Source organism: Gobio gobio, assembly GCF_949357685.1.
Source record: "Gobio gobio genome assembly, chromosome: 22".
NCBI classification, from domain to species: domain Eukaryota; kingdom Metazoa; phylum Chordata; class Actinopteri; order Cypriniformes; family Gobionidae; genus Gobio; species Gobio gobio.
Window position 1 is genome coordinate 37364689 of NC_137118.1, and position 17477 is coordinate 37382165.

The window sequence follows — 17477 nt, forward strand, 5'->3', positions numbered from 1 at the left end:
AGCTCCACTACAAGTGGGAGCAGTTAGTCAGGCCTCCTCAAACCGCGCGGCCTGAGCGAGATCTAAATCCACATGAATGGCCCGTTCAGAGCATAAGCAAGAAAAACTCACTGTCCAGAGAGTCAAGCTAGTCTACAGTATAGTAGATTGCAACCTCTTTAAGTTATTTTTGACTGTGCCGATGAACACCACATCATGTGAAATACATTTTTCTTGCTTGCGCCGACTGAAAGCACGACGAGAAACACCATGAGACTGGAGAGACTCTCGGACATTTCAGTGAAAGCTATTGAGCACTGAACCATTCATGTGGATTTGTATAAAACAATAATCGCTTGATGTCGTGCCTGTGGAGCAGGGGACGGACACGCAATGCTTATTAAATTATTATTATGATTAGACTACTTTTGTTATTAAATTAATATTACAATTAATTTCCCACGCAATATTTCACAGCGCATCAACGCATAACTGAAGCGCTGCGAGGATATACAAATTAGTTAGATTAGCTTAATTACTGCTCATTTCAAAAACAACTTGTTAAACATTAATTACTTGTGAAATCACGAAAATATATATTTTTTCACAATGGGGCACAAGTGAAATATTAGGAAAATACATTTTATTAATCTCTCATCGTCTCTAAGAGAATATGCGCCGTTAATGCAGCGTCAGATGCCATAAACTTGGTTTGTTTTTAATGTCAGTTTCTGTAGTGAATAATTGACCCTTCGCTAAGCCACTCCCGAAAACCACCACAGGCCAATCGTGGCCAAACGTAACTAAGTGCGGAAGGTCTGTCAAACCTTCAAGTGAGTGGTTTATTTCCACTGCTGCACAGGGTTTTCTTATGAGCAATTTAACAGCTTTTGTGAATTTTTTAACATTCCAACTGACCCAAGTGCACCACAAACACACATTCCTCTCTCATACGTATGTGTCAATAATGAGATCAAACAACTTTCACTGCGTACGCAATTTTTACAAATGAAATGAAGATCAAATTTTGACCACAAAGACCTAGCCTTCAGATTTAACATTCGTTTACGTTTGTGTCGGCACACTGATCAACTCCTGGGTGGACTATATGTATGATAGTCTTGGCAAATTGTCTATTTGGCCACACAGGGATTTTATTTCCTAGAACATGCCAGCTAAATTTAAGGAAGAATTTCCTAATACTTTTGCCATCTTAGACTGCACTGAACTTAAGATTCAGAGACCAAGCTCACTAGTGTTTCAGAGTCAGACTTACTCCATCTACAAGTCTACTAACACCCTTAAGTCTCTAGTTGCCTGTGATCCACGAGGTGCAGTCATTTAGACCCGCGACGTGTGAGCAGTAAGTTAGCCTGGCAAAGTTTGCACATGGCGTTATGATATATCCACTGCCAATATTGCAATGTGGCATTTTTCTTTATCACCAGCTGCTCGCAAAATGATAGACAAACAATGATTCACATTTTGAACGTGTCATGTCCCATGATAACAAAATTAAATCAATTATTAAATAGGCTAAATGGCGAATACATTGCTGATACAGAATGCAGGTACAACAAAAATCTTGGCCCCCCTAAAATATCACCCATGCGCAGAACCATGAATATGCAAATGAGCTCTGCCTCCACTCACTCACACCAGCTCAGAGATCCACTCAGTCAACTTTACTTTACTGTGGTAAACACTGCATGATGGCAAGTGGAAATACTGGTTTAATTCAGCCATAAATGTTCAACATATATGTTTGAACCAGAAGCCGATTCCGAAGAAGAAGTGGAAGAGTGAATTATTCAGGCTTGTCTACACGTCGATGTTTCAGATTACATTTTACATTTACATTTACATACTAATAGAATACGAATGCGTTTTATGTATCGCTCTTTAGGCTTTATGTAGGCTTTTGCTTGACTGCATTATCAAACAACTTATAATGTGTTGCTAATGTTACACAAACCATCTTAGTCTGCCTTATAAAAGTCAGTATCCACTTTGAACAACGTCTGGAGAAAGGAATATAGTTCATCATAACATCGTAAAATACATCATATACATAATTCACCCGCTATATTGCTAAATGTACCCAATTTTTTTATATCATCAGAAAAATATACTGGGATACTGGCTTCTCTTTAGACTCCCCTGCTTCGCGGTTAATGATATGCTAAAGCCCGCCCGCAGGTAGTTTGTGACGTAAGAAACACCAGCGATTTCAAAATGTGTTTTTATATTTTTTTCTCTGCAGTTTTAATGAGAAAATACTCAGCAATGATGTTGACTTTGAATGTGCGCATGGTTTGTCTTAAAACATATTAAAAACACCACATAGACATATAAAAAACATTTAAAAAAATGATTTTCACCACAGCTTTGCCATCACAGGTCATTTTTGAACAGTAGTGTAACTTTTTTTTTAATAATGTTACGATAGCTATAATCATTCAAGTGCTCAAATTAACATTTCATGCTTTTTTGACCATTTCATCCTAAAATCTGCCACTGTATCAGTCGTAACCCGTCAGGAACACATTTGTTTGCATTTTTTTGATTTTACTGGAACATGTTCAACAAATAGAGAGACACAGCGCCAAACAACATCTTTTTAATCAGTGTGGAGCTAGAGACGATCTCACCTGCCGCCCCATAAGAGTTTCATTCATTATTCATGCCGAAGAAGTATAAAGAAGCGCAGACGACACACACCAGACACTTGTGCCTCTGCCCTCAGCCAGCTGGACAAAGGATTTCTCCAAAGCTCAGAGGACACTGTGTGTCTCCTGTCCCTTGACCTACTGCAGCAGGCTTCAAATATGCGCTGTGCCACAGACCGAACCCTCGGCCAAATGTAATGTCATGAAATCATCAGTCAAGCACAGGGAAACTTCCACACGGAGACTGGCTTCTTGGTGAAACACAGCATTTGAATTCACACTGCAGGAACACAGAAGCCCAACTAATTACGAAGAAAGTCATTACTGATTGCGGGAGATTTCCTGTGGGCATTACACCGTTCCTCTGAGAGGATTAGAGCTGCCTCACTAGAAAGAGGAAGGATTATTTTCACTAGCCAATATTTTATTCATGTTCATTTTGTTTACATAAATATGGAAATTAATTGAACTTTGTTTTGTTTTATTTATTTTTTTGTAAGACGAAATGTAGCATTGCTTATTGGAGGCGTCCGGTCCAGCCGCTCGCAGAAATAAAACCCATCACTGTCCTCCTGTGGCATTTGAAATGAGATTAGTGAAGCTGTAAATTAATTAGCAAAAATAAAGCCTTTATGTTCGCCGGTCATGATGGCCATTTAAGACCTTGAGTATTTTTCATTCATGGCTTTTCATAATTTCGCAGAGCAATTTTACGTCTAATGGAATCTGCCGTGCTGTGATCTCACAGCTCCACTAGTGTTAGACTGAAAACGATTTTTCGATGGCTGATGTCAATACGGTGGGGAGCAAACGTTTGAGACCACTAATGAAAATGATTTTATTTAGTGTGATTTTTTTTCTTTTTTTTGCTTTACATCAGCACTCGAGCTGACATGAACTCCACAAAACCTAATGCCATGCATTATTTGAGAAAATATTGTGCTTTGATGGAAAAAAGAACACTGTAAGTTCACACCATCAACTTTCTGACTGCAGAATAATATTTAAATAAAATATTAGTAAAATAGTCGAAACTATTTCCACATTTACAATTCAATGTTTTTTAATCCTAGATTTTCAGTGTGAATTCAGACTTTTTAATCCCATATTTATATAATAAAATATATTAAATGTAGCAAATATGTTCTAATATTACAACACTTATTTTAAGATATCTATATTATGATATCTATGTTTGTAAAAATTGTAAAAAAAATAAAATAATAATAATTGTTTCTTCAGGTTATAGGCCTATAGAGACTTTTCACAGACTGTGATGACGTGTTTAACGGTCATCAATATAATATCGTAAATCGTGCAAAGTTTTTGTATTTTCATTTTTATACAAGTTACCGCTGCTGTGAGGGTGCTACAGCGTCTATGGGAGTGATGGTAAAAATTAACATATTTCTCTCTTTTCACTGCCGTTATCAATCTCACTCTATGTTTTCCCTCTTTTTGAAAGTTGTGAAATCACTATTGTGGAGTTTTTCTTTTGCTATTTGAGCAAATGGGGACACAAAAATTAACTTTATTTTTATTGAAGTTCCAGCTCATGTGGGGAAGACATTGCACGTATGTTCATTTCACCGGATTTGTTTGTAAATAAGAGACTGGATTTATAGATAGTATGATATTACATGAAGGCATGAAGCTAATCACCAATGTGAGTAAATATGTTTTATATGTGATCGTATTGCATTGTTACAGATCAAATACAATGTTATAATAATAATTTGTTACATTTATATAGCGCTTTTCTAGGCACTCAAAGCGCTTTACATATAGAAAGGGGGAATCTCCTCAACCACCACCAATGTGCAGCATCCACCTGGATGATGTGACGGCAGCCATATTGCGCCAGAACGCCCACCACACACCAGCTGATTGGTGGAGAGGAGACAGAGTCTCTATATGGGGATGATTAGGAGGCCATGATGGAGAGGGCCAATGGGCAAATTTGGCCAGGATGCCGGGGTTACATCCCTACTCTTTATCGAAGGACATCCTGGGATTTTTAATAACCACAGAGAGTCAGGACCTCGGTTTAACGTCTCATCTGAAGGACGGTGCTTGTTACAGTATAGTGTCCCCATCACTATACTGGGGCGTTAGGACCCACACTGACCACAGGGTGAGCACCCCCTGCTGGCCTCACTAACACCTCTACCAGCAGCTACCTGGTTTTCCCAGTTGGTCTCCCATCCAGGTACTAACCAGGCTCAGCCCTGCTTAGCTTCAGTGGGAAACCTGTCTTGGGCTGCAGGGTGATATGGCTGCTGGCCATATCACCCTTCAGTGATATTACATTACATTGTGTACATGTCTATCTAAACATAACTTACCACTGTCACAGGGCAGCCCAACGTCCCGGGGCTATGCGTTTTCCAGACGGACTACCAATACATATCATCATAAATAGTGAAATAACATTCCTTTCTTGATGTGCTTTCACTCTCTTGACTTGAAGTTTGAAGGAAAAATACAATCGCGGAAGTTTTGATCATGCTGTCTGCAACGTTGGCGCACGTGTATATCCACCGATGGGGCGGGCCAAGTAAAATAAAATAACATTCATATTAATTGCGAGTGGATGAGAGATAAATCATTGTGTTTGTTCCGGTGTTCCGGTTGCCGTTTGTCACACACTTTCAAAACAATGCCTCATGCGTACTCATGTGGGAGCCGAAGCTCATTAAATATGCAAAGCTTATCCAATCCTAGCCGTGGGCGTTTACTTCCAAGTCTTCAGTGCAGCACGCCCATCAAAACCGACCATGCCTTGAGAGAGCCTCAAAACCATGGCAGAAAATAGCCTATTACTTATTTATTATGATGTTTTTGAATGTACCACGCAAACGTCTCAATTAGACCTCAGTTCATGACACCTTTAAGTGAACGCAGATTAGGGGTTGAATGACTTCCGATTTTTTAAAGCCAACATTTATGTGATGAAAGTCGAGTCGACGTCGACTAGTCGCTGATGACGTCATTAATAAACAAATAACCCTGAACCTTGAGCTGAGACGCGAACACGTTTTTTTTGTGCCCATTAGGTTATTGCTCCTACATAACAGCTTTTGTATCAGTTCTTTTGTCTTTGGGTCGTTATCTTTCTCACAGATTTCTGCTCGTTCTAAATCAGATACAGATAAAGTAGCACAATAAAGATTATAGATTATATTCCAGCGTCTCTCTACTAATAGTGAAGCTGTGAGTTTTAGTTACTAAGAAATATATGCTATAACTTTTCAGTTTCTAAGCTATTTTATTGATAAATCACAGAACAGTGTTGACAATACATTTCTGCACTACTGAATGGTTTTGTGTGAGGCACGCGCGATCTCCACTTGATGTGCGAGTTGTGTGTGTTTTACAATGCAGAACGCATTAGTTTAGAGCGGTGATTAACTTACCTGCATAATAAGCGTGCATTCTCCCGATCAATTTTGAGCATCCAGATGGTATAATCAAACATGTCTTGTGAAGAGCTCTCTGAGTATGCATTTATTTGTAATTTTTAACTGTTGGAAACAGAGCCTGCATGTCAAGAAATGGCTTATCCTGTTGCGCCCTCTGTAGGCCAGCGACTAGTCGATGCGGTTGAAGCGCTATTTTTAGCACGAAAATAGTCATGGCAGAGCATTAAAGGGTTAGTTCACCCAAAAATGAAAATTCTGTCATTAATTACTTACCCTCATGTCGTTCGACACCCATAAGACCTCCGTTCTTCTTCGGAACACAAATTAAGATATTTTAGTTGAAATCCGATCGCTCAGAAAGGCCTCCATTGGCACAATGCACTTTACACTCTCAAGACCCATAAAAGGTACTAAAGACCTCGTTACAAAGTCCATCTCACTACAGTGGTTCTACAATAACTTTATAAAGCGACGAGAATTAGTTTTTTTTCACACAAAAACCCCTAAATAACGACTTATATAGTGATGACCGATTTCAAAACACTGCATCATGAAGCTTAAGTAGGGTAAGTAATTAATGACAGAATTTTCATTTTTGGGTGAACTAACCCTTTAAAGTCGATTAGTCGGCTAGTCGGTGCAAACGCTAACGCAGATAGTTTTTTTTTTTTTATATATATATATAATTGTGTAAGAGCTGCTAGACTGCACCCAAAGGTGTTTGCCTCGCTTTGTGTGTGGCAAGCGGGAGAGCAAAGTTTTTTTCACCGCAGTGAAGTCTAAATGGGTTTCATTTCAACAAAGTTATTACATTGCAAAATGTAAAAAACGGTTCTAGTTCTATTATTAATTCTCTTGTGGCTTTACACCATGTCTACACCGGACACGTCAGTTTACTGTCTGGAATTTGTTGTGCCGCTCCGCATCCAGTGTAGACAGCATCACTGATTATAATGGGTTTATTGGCTTTTGACGCTTTTTCATTGCTGGAGCACGAATAGAAAAGTAACAATTAATAATTTTGCTTATGCATCCCTACATATCTACAAATTGCTGTGAGCACTGTGAACTGTGTTTATGATACCAGTAAGCTGGACTGTATGGAGAAAAGCACTGCATTGTCCTAGGGAGGCAGTGTGATGTAGTGCGTGTGAAATTCACAGTGACAGTGAAATCGCATATAGATTTCTGCTCTTTCTTTTCTAAGGATGTGGTCTTTAATTTATTCTAAACCAAGACCTTGCTCCCACCAAAATAACACCTTCAAATGTGAAGCCATCATGGAGAGTTCAATAAAAGCCACTGCACTCAAAAGATAAGTCACAACCTTGCTATAGAAAAGAGTAAAAGAGAAAGCATCTCTTAATTCTGGCCGAGGATGTTTTTTTCTTCTTCTTGAACTCTAATACCAGGTTCAGACTAGCCTCGCGTAGCCAGACCTTCAGACTGACGGCAGAAGGTCTGGACTCTGTTGCAGCTTTCATTGGTCAAGGACCGCCAAGAGGACGTTTGACTGATATGTAACGGAACAAGTTCATTTTGTTCCACGTCATGTTTAGGGGCGTGGAAATGTAAAGTCGATGTCCCTGCAATAACAGACCGGAGTCTGTAATCTTTAAATTATTAATTCAAGAACGTTTACTGCAACAATGGAGCCATGAACTTCACACACTTTAGAAAATCCAGTGTTTAGTTGATCCTGGTAAGCGCTCATTGTCACAATTGTAAACACAACGGTGTTCTTCTTCCACGAGGGAGTTTGGAGTCACGTACATCCTGTAGAATTCAACCGATCAGATGAAGACTTCGTAACTCCTGAAGTGTTTCCAAATAAGTGTGCCATATCCATCAGATGTTCAACCAACTGTCCGTGGGCATGACGTCTGAGGCTGAGACTAGGTTCGGACTAATAATAATAATAATAATATTTTGTTACATTTACATAGCGCTTTTCTAAGCACTCAAAACGCTTGACATATAAGGGGGGAATCTCCTCAACCATCACCAATGTGCAGCATCCATCTGGATGATGTGACGGCAGCCATATTGCACCAGAACGCCCACCACACACCAGCTTATTAGTGGAGAGGAGACAGAGTGATGAAGCCAATCGTATATATGGGGATGATTAGGACGCCGTGATGGACAGAGGCCAATGGGCAAATTTGGCCAGGATGCCGGGGTTACACCCCTACTCTTTATCGAAGGACATCCTGGGATTTTTAATGACCACAGAGAGTCAGGACCTCAGTTTAACGTCTCATCCAAAGGACTACACAGTATCAGCCCGATTTTGGCACAATCCCTTTGATGTATGGTGTAGAGATGATTCGTTAATAACAATGGGCATTGGGATGCAAGAATCGGTTGTTTTATCTCATATAGTGTGTCATAGTGGACGACAACCAATACGCAACACAACAATTCAGATACGCAGAATTAGGAACATATCTGTTTTATATCAATATTCTAATCAATATTTTTAAACAATATAAGTTTCATAAGACAAAAAAGAGTATATTTAATAGGCTACTCAATCAAAAGATTAAACACAATAACAAGCCAAGTATACTTTGAATACTTAATTATACTTTTAAGTATATCTCGATCAAAAGATTGAGTGCAAGTATAGGCCAAATATACTTAGACTTTTCTGTCAGTATAAGTCAAGTATACTTAAGTGCAATTTTAAGTATATTTCTGAGAAGTATATCCCTCTATGGTACGCAATATGATTTCAATGAGGAAAAAATTATTTGTGGTGATTTTCCTGCTTAAAACAGGACACTATAACAATAGCAATACAAATGTTCATTATTTTTTAATATATATATATATTTTTTAAGTCTGTTGCCTCAAGGCAACATTGTGCCACAACGGAAAAATTTAAACATTTTACATTTCCATGTAGAAAAAATAAATATATTTATTGAAAACATTGATTTCTTTAACCTGACACCTGAATAAACACATTTATCCAGTTTATAATGTATTACAAATTTAATATTTAATAAAAAGTAACATTTCAAATTCAGCAGTTGCTCTCAGGCAACATTGTACCATTGTGGAACATCAAGTTATCATATCCATCTTCATCCTCATCTCCATCTTCGATCTTGCCCTGCCGGATTGTCACTATGACCTCATCTTCATCATTACATGACACCTCATCCTCACCCTCATCAGTTGTGTTTTATCCCTTTTTTTAAGTGCTATAGAACATTTGCAGATCATAATATGTGCAGTTATAGTATGTGAATTACCAATCTTATTCGTGCATTACAAAAATAATGCCAAAATGCAAATATATTTACAGAATTCTAGCTCTTTTCCTTACAAATATACTATATTTGTATCCAACCCAGTGTGTCTGGTATGGCCTTATGCGATTCCATTATGGTACAATGTTGCCTTGAGGCAACACACAGTTTTTTGTTATTTACTCTAAAACATTTGATGATATATAATGTAAAGTTCTTGAAAATACTTCTCTACTTACCAGTGAAGCTGACTCATATTTTTTGTGGGTGATTAACTGGACGGAAATGTATGAAAAATGCACTTTTCATTGGAGAAAATATGGAGTCATGTAAACCTGTGCATATGCGCTGACACAGGACACAAAATGGACATGTGACCAATTTTTTGCACTTTCATTGTTTAGTATTTGAGTTCTTCTTCCCTAAGATAGGTTCGACCAATACATTGGTGTTACATTTTATTAAAAATAAACTAAAATAGACTATGTTGCCTGGAGGCAACACCATACCATAGAGGGATATAAAAAGTAGACTGAAAGTATACTTTCTTCTTCTTAGTTTAAAATAAGTATACTAATAGAACACTTGAATAAACTTTACACTCTTGTTAAGTCCGTCCGTTAAGAAAGTAAGTCAGTTAAGAATTGTCTGACACAGTGACTATCATAAAAGACAAAACTATCATGCAGTCTGAACCGGCATAAGAGCGGAAAAGTGGGACGTTAATGGGTTGAATCAGACACGTCGGTTTTCTGCCTGTGAATAAAGTATGTGCTTCATGTCCCTCCAGGGGCTTTCTGTCAGCGCTGGTGTTGGCGGCTTTGTTCTGGCGTAGGTGATTTGTCTTGTCTTATCCTCATTTGTCACCTCTGAAGTGTCTAATGGAAGACGCTCTGTTGGGCGTGTCGAACATTTGATGTGAACATGTGGCTTTGCTGCTTGGCATCGGTCGGCATCAGTGTCCACGTGGCTGATCGCTTGTTTTGGCGGAGACGGTTTTGTACCACCCAGTGTTTTAATTTGAAATGCAGCAGATCACAGACAGCCCTCCTGCAGCATCTTAAAAAAACAAACAATTTTGTTTCCACGGGTGTTGTATCGGCTTACACCTTCAGAGGTTTATATGTATATACTATTGCTGTTGAATTATGTAAAGAAAGCTGGGTGTAGCAGCAGAAACATGGATTTGATCTGTGTATTGTGAAGGTTTGAGAGCCCGATTTGTCTTTCTGGCTGCGCCTGGACATTTTTTTCTGATGTTTTATTTGTGGTTATGTTACTGTTTTCTTCTCATGTCCTTTTCTGAGATAAAGTTGTCACAGCTCTGTTTGACACAATGTTTTCATCTTTGAATATGTCAAGACGCAGCCCTCGTCTGAGCCAAAGAAAGTCTCCCTGGCAGGAGGACGCTGTAATTTCTCAGACTGCTCTGGGTCTTGATTAAATTAAAGTAAGACAGTTAATCACTTAAATGTCAAAGATCCATGGAAATTGTTTGCAGCATTTTTCCTATTTTAGCACAACATACAGGATTAAAATAATTTCATAAACAGCTTACGTTGACTATTGGCACCGTTTTTAATTGATGGAATTGAATTTTCCTAACAGGATGTAATAAGCCTTTTCCGGTGTTCGTTTGAATCCGTGATGAGATGGCAGAGACCTGCTGTGATCCAGAGTAATTTCTTCATTTTAGACGCTTTTGATAGTTAATCAATTGCCACTGGATTAGCTACACATTTACAATCCCATACATTGCAATGTAATGGATATCTGTCCATCGCTGTGGATATAACATTTATCTTGGCCTCTTTTTTTTTTCTTCCATTCTTACTGTATTTCGAGCTGGCCAGACTGTTTCCTGCTGAGATTGACAGGTGAAGCCATCAGCACTGTCCTGTGTGTTGATCTCTCTCATGTGTTTGAGTTCACATGGAGGCTGCTGTCCCCAAAGGAAGACTCTGCAAAAAAAAGAATGTTTGTGTTGGAGCCATGACCTAGGGGTCAGTAGTCACAGACACATTGAGCCATGGTGTACATGCAGGCAATGTGAGTTTGAGTCTCAGTTCCATCAAAGTGCCCATGTAGAGCTGCTGTTGAGAGAGCAGATGTGCAAATGATACCCCTTTTCCACCAGAATGTACCGGGTGCTAGTTCAGAGCCAGTGAAAGTGCCAGTTCGGAGTTGGTTCGACTGACGAGCCTTCTAAGAACCTTTCTAGAGAGCCACCACAGATCAGGTCTTGCGTTACTGTATACATCTCATCTTTCTCAGCAACGCTAGCGAGCCAGCGGAAACACCAACACTGCAACACACCAGGCTTGTTCGAGATGCATCTGCGCCTGGCAGACCAATCCGCCCATGATATCAAAATACTGCATGGCGAGTCAAAAGCATAAGGAGTCGTATGCTCTGGATGTACTTTGTTGTCATACGGCGATCGGTCTGCACTAGGGATGAAACGGTATGGAAATTTCACATCACGATTATAGTGACCCAAATTATCACGGTTATCAATATTATCACGGTTTTCTTCAAATGAGATGAAAGTGTTCAAAAAGAACCGATGCACACACTTAAAACATTTCAACAAGTTTTATATTTGAAAATCAACAAACAACAAATAAATCAAGCAGCTCTATGCACTTTTTTAAGCTAGATTCTATTCTGTGGGATTTCCTTCCTTCCGTCATCAATAGCAACGCATGAATGATAATTTGGTGTATAATATCTAATATTATCTCTGTAAATATATTCTCATCAGTGTTCTATCAGCTATGACGCATTTAAATCTAGCATATTTTGTGTATGAGCCCAAACAGTATCCTAGTGAAATAATGCATATCCATATTTTCATATGATTTGTGATTATTTTATTAAACATCAAAAATACCTGACACCTAGATGAACACTTTACAGCTGGTTTTATGACTGTAAGTCATTTTCTTCTAATGCTATAGAAGTTAGAAACGTGTATACCAATGTTGTATGTTACTGTAGAGACGGCCCCTAAATTTGCGAATCTCGAACGTAAAGCCAGCGTTATGGCAGTTATATCAGATGCCCTGTGGTTCTGCTGTGTTTGTTTGAAACTATTTTCGGTGCTGAAATAGAACAAAAACAGTTGACCACTGTATGATGAGTGAATCTCCTGCGTGCATCGCACGTTTTCAGCGAGCGAGAGTGCGCTCTGAACAAAACGGGCTAATCTGAACGCCTCTGATTATTAGAAACATGTGTGGTTCGCTATAATGCGCAACGCGATTATAACAGATATCTTTTGAGAAGATTATAATAAGTTCAACCGCCAAAGTGGCTAGTGTGAGTGGTAGTAATACCAGACGTAGTTTTGGTATTGAGGTCAAAGTCCACTTGCCTTGCATTCGCAGATGTTAAGTGTTTCCCTCTATTACAGCGACTTTATTCTGGCATGTTCTGCAGACAGGGTGACCTTCTTCGATTAAGTTTCCCTCAGGACTTTTGTAAAAGCCAAAATATGACCACACCTCAGATTTGGTCCTTTTAGAAGGCTGAACAATCCCCCGAGTGTTGTCACTGCCTTCTGCCATTTCTTCTCATTCAAAAACCAGCGTTGCATGCTTCGCCTGCACTAGACTGACGCTGACTGGACAGGATTTACCGCGCGTTTTCAAAATCGTGATAATCACGAGCGGTTTTAATGATAATTAATTTTTAAACAATATTACTAATCGTCAGTACATTTTATCATGGTTTATCATGATAAAACATCATTATAAAAGTAACTAATTACAAGGGAAAGTAACTACTGAGTTACTTTTTTTTTTTTTTACTTGGATGCCTCCAATATTAAATATGTTAAATGAATGAATTGGACACTAAATAGAATAAATTATTGTTATAAAACATTGTACATTAATGTACACTATTGTAATGTTGCTGTGGGACAATGTGAGAGACACCTATCAAATTCAATACATTATTGTAAATATTATCAGTAGGCCTACTATAGTGTAAATATTGTGTAAATATTATCAGTACTACACTATTCCTTTGGTAGTGGAGCTCACGTTATCACCTGGGTTTTTAGCCACTCATTTTGTGGCGGCATGTGATGATGTGAGGCGCTTCATTAGATTAGAATTACTTGCCACCGACGTGGAGAGACTCTTTCTTCATGGGCATAAGTTGCACATAAACATTCTTACCTTTCACCTCAACGAGGGAAAAGTAGTGCTTATACTTCCAGTTTGCGAAAGCTACCTTTGAAGTCGTTGGACTTGGTGTGTGTGACTGTGCATATGCGTGTGTGTCATAGGTGTGTGTGTGTGTGTGTGTGTGTGTGTGTGTGTGTGTGTGTGTGTGTGTGTGTGTGTGTGTGTGTGTGTGTGTGTGTGTGTGTGTGTGTGTGTGTGTGTGTGTGTGTGTGTGTGTGTGTGTGTGTGTGTGTGAACTCAACATATCATCCTCAACCTTGTCTCCCACCCACCCCCCAACGCGCATGGCGTGCATGCCCGCACACACACACACACACACACACACACACACACACGTTGCAGGTCCGACTGACAGAGAGCCTGTTCGGATGAAAACCTCTTCAGTGAGCTCAATTATAGTAATGCCGCGTTTTTTTTCTCAGTAACGCTAACGGCATTGTAACAGGAGAAACAGTAATTAGTTTGATTACTCGTTACTGAAAAAAATTATTCCGTTAGTAACGCCGTTTATTTATAACGCCGTTATTCCCATCACTGCCGCCCACCGACTCTATAAACAATGTGATTGGCCTGACCAGAGTTTAGTTTTTCCAGCTCGCAAGCCAATGGAGAGTTGCTAGACTACCCTGGCTGCAAATTAGATTTGCTGCCACTAAGGTGTGTCTATTTCTAGGCTACCCCCTCACCACAACACATAGGGAAGAGCCTCCCCATACTCAACTTGAACATTTAATCAGAATTAGAATCAGAATGAGCTTTATTGCCAAGTGTGCTTGCACACACAATTATTATTTTTCTGATAATGAAGCTTCCAGTGCACATATAAATACAACAACAACAGCACATAATAATTGGGAATAATCCTCTGAATAATCCTCTCAATAATTAAGAATAAACAATGAAAAAGTATAAAGACAAGTCAGAATATACATATTTACAGATTATCAACAAATTAACTGTGTTTTAATACATTTTTTTAATTTACAATATTGCACTTAATGTGGAGGATTGCACTAAGAGAGGCCTAGAGGGAGGTGGCTTTTGGGAAGAGGCCGCTCCTGTGCCTAGATGTTCTAATGCCTATTGTTCTGAGCAACCAGACCTCATGGCAATTGTTGTGAGATTGTGTTGTACTGAGTCGATGTCCAGATGGCAACAATGATAGAGGCTATGGCCAGGGTGAGTGGAGTCTTTGAGGATCTTACCTGCCCTCTTCCTCACTTTGGAGGAGTACAGGTCCCGGAGGGTGAGCAGAGGAGCACCAATAATCCCTTTCAGCAGCCCGGACTGTTTGTTTTAGTCTTCTGATATCTGATGTGGTCGCTGAAGTAAACAATGAACTAATTGAAGTAAATAGGACAGAAGAACTGGATCAGCAGCTCCTGTGGCAGGTTGAACTTCCTCAGCTGGTGAAGGAAGTACAACCTCTGCTGGGCCTTTTTCACAGCGGAGTCAATCCCACTTCATGTCTTGAGAGATGGTAGAGATCAGGAACCTGAATGACTCCACTGCTGCCACAGTGCTGTTAATGATGGAGAGTGGGGGTTCTCCTGAAGTCCACAATTATCTCCACAGTTTTGAGCATGTTAAACTTATGACAGCACCACACAGCCAGCTACCTCTTGTCTGTGTGCAGACTCATCACCATCCTAGATGAGGCCGATGACTGTGGTAACAGTTCCTCAATGCCAAATGAATAAGTACAACTTTAACATTAAACACATTCTTAACTACAAAAACAGCAACACTTTCAGTATCATGGTTTGAGCAAAAATATTAAGAAGCACAACCATTTTTGACATTGTTAATAATAAGACATTTCTTGGGCACTGTTGAAAATGCAGATTTGCTATCACTGGAATAACATTTTACAAATGACATTTAAAGGGGACCTATTATGCAATATTCACTTTCATATGGACATAGATGTGTGTCCACAGTGTGTGTAAACAACCAGCCTATAATTGTAATAATCCACCCAATACTTTTTTTTGTAATCTCAATCAATCATTATCGATCTCTCATAACGCGCTGTTTCTTATTTCCCCCTACTCCTATGTAAGAATAGGGAACCCCGCCCATGACTGTTGATGATCTGCCCTTTTAGCATAGACACACCCCTGAGTGAGAAGCACAGAGACCGCCATTTCTGTTTACTCTCTGAATCAGATAGAGTATTACAATGTCTGCACCAAATTACTTTAATAAAAAACATTACAATTTTCTGTTGTTGGATGTACCAACAAACAAACAAGTCTCCATAGACTCCAGGCATCTGAGCCACTGAGGACACCATGGATGAATTTAGTTTTTGAAGGAAATGTGCCAAAGAATGTTGGTCAAATTTTATATATTTGCGCAAATCATTTTATGCATGACTTCACCAACAAGGCTCAGTAATGCTGGATTTGTGAAAAAGTTATTTCTGAAGGATGGGTCAATACCAACGTTTCGTGCTCTAACTTCATACAAGTAAGGATGGCACTTCATATTTTGTGAATGTCTGCCAATTTCTTTTCTGAATGAGCTTTTTAGAATGTTGTATGGCAAATATGGCTTAAGTTACAATAGTATTCACAGACTAGTAGCCTGCAATCCAGACCCACATCAAGATATTGGGTCTGGGAACACAGCATTGGCAGGACTCAATCCGAGAGTCGGGATAAATGGTTGTCTTTCAAATTCCCTCTGCACGCAATAGGATAGCGCTACAACCAACCAGAGCAATGAAGAAGGTGAAGCGGAGCTAGCTGACAGATTAAACTTTTGCTGTATCCAGTCTGCAAAACTCCGAACACATCTTACTTTTTTAAGAATGACTTCAATGCCATTCTTTGTTCTTGTCTCAAAGAAAAGCTTAACTCCAAGTTTTCCAGAGTCGCGGCCAAAGCCGATTTGAAAGACTGCTGTTCGCCAGCTTCTTTGTTTTCAAGTAGCACGCGGAACCACCGCAACTCCGGCCCACCGACTCTATACACGATGAGATTGGCCTGACTAGAGTTTGGTTTTTCCAGCTCGCAAGCCAACGGAGAGTTGCTAGATGCCCTGGATCCAAATGGCATTTGCTGCCGCTAGGGTGCGTCTAGATTTCTAGGCTAAGAGACTAGAGCTATGTCGTTAGTTTTATCACGAAAGGGCTCAACGTCTGCGCAATTCATAAACACACATTTATTATGCATTGTATAGTCAGGTGATAGACTTTTTTACATTCCCACATGAGCACCTATACAACAATTTATAGATTAACATGACGGTATGCTAGGCGATGAGTTGAATCAACGTAACTCTACAACAACTAACTTTACATAAATGTATCCACTAACCGTCCAGGCAAGGCTGCACTCCACAACTGGTTATTTTTGGCATTTTGGCTGAGTTAGATTCGCCTGTTTTGTTGTTGATGGAGTATCTGAAGCTAGTGTAAAGGATCCATCCTCTTCTGGAAGGGGGGCGGGGAGCAGCAGCTCATTTACATTTAAAGGGACACACAAAAACGGCGTGTTTTTGCTCACACCCAAATAGGGGCAAATTTGACACGCTATAATAAATGATCTGTGAGGTATCTTGAGCCAAAACTTCACAGACACATTCTGGGGACACCAGTGGTTTTTATTACATCTTGTGATAAGGGGCATAATATGTCCCCTTTAAAAATAAATTAAATATAAAATGTAATTTGTTATCAAATAAATGCAGCCTTGGTGAGCAATAAGAGGCTTCTTTTAAAACCATAAAAAATTGTACAGACCCCAAACTTTTTGAGTGTATATTAGTGTAAATACCCTTTAAAATACATGTTTTTTGTTGTACATTCATTGTAGATAATAAATGGTAATGTTAATAAAATGCTTCTGACCAATTTTTTTAAAACATGTTGCAAAGACATGGCAAAATATAAAAATTTTGCAATTTTGTTTCTGTCCAGCAGAAAAAAAGATATTGTTGAGCTTT

At 39.2% G+C, this 17477-nt stretch overlaps 1 protein-coding gene across 1 annotated transcript in view; it reads left to right on the forward strand.

Annotated features, from left to right (window-relative positions):
• kirrel3a (kirre like nephrin family adhesion molecule 3a) overlaps nt 1-17477 on the forward strand; it is a 272338-nt gene that overhangs the window by 210905 nt on the left and 43956 nt on the right. The window lies entirely within an intron of this gene.